This window comes from Sprattus sprattus (genome assembly GCF_963457725.1).
Source record: "Sprattus sprattus genome assembly, chromosome: 8".
NCBI classification, from domain to species: Eukaryota; Metazoa; Chordata; class Actinopteri; order Clupeiformes; family Clupeidae; genus Sprattus; species Sprattus sprattus.
In genome coordinates, this window is record NC_137927.1 from 32,995,336 (window position 1) to 32,997,835 (window position 2,500).

Below are 2,500 nucleotides of genomic sequence, written 5' to 3' on the forward strand. Positions count from 1 at the left end.
AGAACATATAACATCATCCTGTGTGCTCCAGCATTGCAAAGAGGATTACAGTGTGGAGACGATGGCTGGGAAAATCAGAGGAACAATGACCAAATCGCTCGGACCAAAGAAAACACACTGGCACATACTAGGAATGGCTCCAAATGAGAAATCTCTCTCTCGCTCTCTCTCTCTCTCTCTCTCTATCTCTCTCTCTCCCTCTCTCTCTCTCTCTCTCTCTCTCTGACAATCACAGAGACATGTGCAGGAGTGCGTGAACGAGCGCGCGCACCCCCCCCCTTTAACACACATTAACACAGCATATGAAAATCTGCAAGTCTGTCAGAAATCACCGTGAACAAGTCGCAGCAGAACAAGCAGAAAGACGCTCAAAGCAGAGCTGGCGGAGGAGGGGTGGAACCGGAATTAGGGGCGGGGGCATACTTTGACACCTGGTGGTCAGGAGCAGCCTACAACTGATTCACTTAACATCTGTGTGTGTGTGTGTGTGTGTGTGTGTGTGTGTGTGTGTGTGTGTGTGTGTGTGTGTGTGTGTGTGTGTGAGACAACTTCAAAGTCTTCATCTCGGTACGAGAGCCCCTGGGATCTGCAGATGTATCACATTCAAACTGCACTTTAAATACCTAACGCGGTCCTATACAGACAAACGAAGGTAATATCGCGGACCAGTGACGCAAGTAAGCGCAATTATCCCCTCGTCAGCTACCCATTATTGTCTCGTTCTTTATAGTACTTATATTAATAATGAATGGACCAGAGACCAGGGCATAAGGTTGACCATTTACTAGGCATAACTTCAAGTTCTGAACATTCACGCATGCGCACTCATTACATAGCAAAACCTGCTCATTACAATTACACCATTAAGAAAGGAACTCCGGCACATTTCCATAAACAGCGATCCAAGGCGACTTACCGCGGTCCAGCCCGCCATGGGTCGCCGGCTAAGCGTGCCTGAGACCAGGTTCAGGGAATGACAGCAACATATATGCAGACCTCTGCGAAAGGAAACAAGTACAATTACACGATTGACATAATTAATACAGACTACATGGACTGCAACCTGCAATGTGTATGTCACCTGCCTTGATAATGTTTCCGAACCATAAGGTGCTCAGCAGCTTCACTGATGTACCGCTAACAAGTGGCACCGGTAAAGTCCATAACAGAAGAAACAGGCAATCCATGTTGACATGCATGTACCTCTCCCGTTACCTCCTCAGAAATCGTAATAACAACAATCCGTGGCAGTGCATAGTGAAGTTGTCAAACATTGCCAATTGCCCCTATTTTGCCCTTTTCTCGTCATTCCTCAGGTTATTTCCAGTGGATCCATTCATGAGCGCTTTCAGAGTCAAAACATTCTCCCGTGACTTGCTTTAACAGGTATATCTCTCCTTCCTTCACTCTCTCGCTCTCTCTCTCTCTCTCTCTCCCTCTCTCTCTGTACGCGCACTGGAGTGCTGACTGTGCTCCGACAGCGCTCAATAGTGACAGTCGGCTCGTGCTCAGACGGTTCAGCAGTGACACTGAAGCAGGGTGGGGGGGTGCCTCCTCGACCAATCAGCGCAGAGGACGGTGGACCTCGACGGTACGGGATGCATCTGTGCACTCCACTCTCACAGACCGCGTCTACCCGCAGCGACGGTGCGCGAGTTCATCGAGTTCCTTCCGACGCATGTTCAACTATCTGTCGCCTTGCATAGTAAAGATCTCAAAGAGGAGATAGTCAACTCATTCGCAATTTGAAACGTGTACGATTCTTCTGAGTTTATGAGGAGCTTTTGGAAGATTACCGGCGGGGAAAGTAGGTTATTATGCAGGGACGCACAGAAGCCGCCTACCGTGTGTGGCGCGCTGTGCAGTACTGCATGTTTTAAGTTGTGTGGTGTAGGACTTCTTTTTTTTTTGTGATCAATTTTTTATTGACACCATTTTGTATGCAGTCAAGACATTCATACAGTTACGACATGCAAGACAAAAGTATATAAGAACCTTAATTACATTTATCATCTGGTGTACAGTGTAGGACTTATTTGATGCATGGTACAGTATAATATTTTCCACTGCATATTTATTTGAATGCGCGTGAATGTTAATTGTGTTCGGTGGGAAGTGTTGTAATGATTTCCATGTTCTATTCTTTTCCCAAGTTTTGGTAAGGTCCTCTTTTAATCCTTCAAAAGACCCTTTGCAGACTGGGAAGGAAATATAAGATCACCTGTGTCAAACCCACTCATCCTTCAAAACGATGGGGCGCTTGTGTTTGTTCAACAACATGTTTAGTTATATCACACACACTCACACACACACTCACACTCTCACTCACACTCACTACACACACACTCACTCACACACACTCACACACACACACTCACACACACACTCACACTCACACACACACACACACACACTCTCTCTCACACATATTCACACACACACACACACACACTCTCTCTCACACATATCTCACACACACATCTCTCACATATTTAGTTAT

At 46.3% G+C, this 2,500-nt stretch overlaps 1 protein-coding gene across 1 annotated transcript in view; it reads right to left on the reverse strand.

Moving 5' to 3' along the window:
• Positions 1-2,500, reverse strand: part of adamts18 (ADAM metallopeptidase with thrombospondin type 1 motif, 18) — a gene marked incomplete at both ends in the record, with an annotated part of 96,419 nt that overhangs the window by 82,761 nt on the left and 11,158 nt on the right.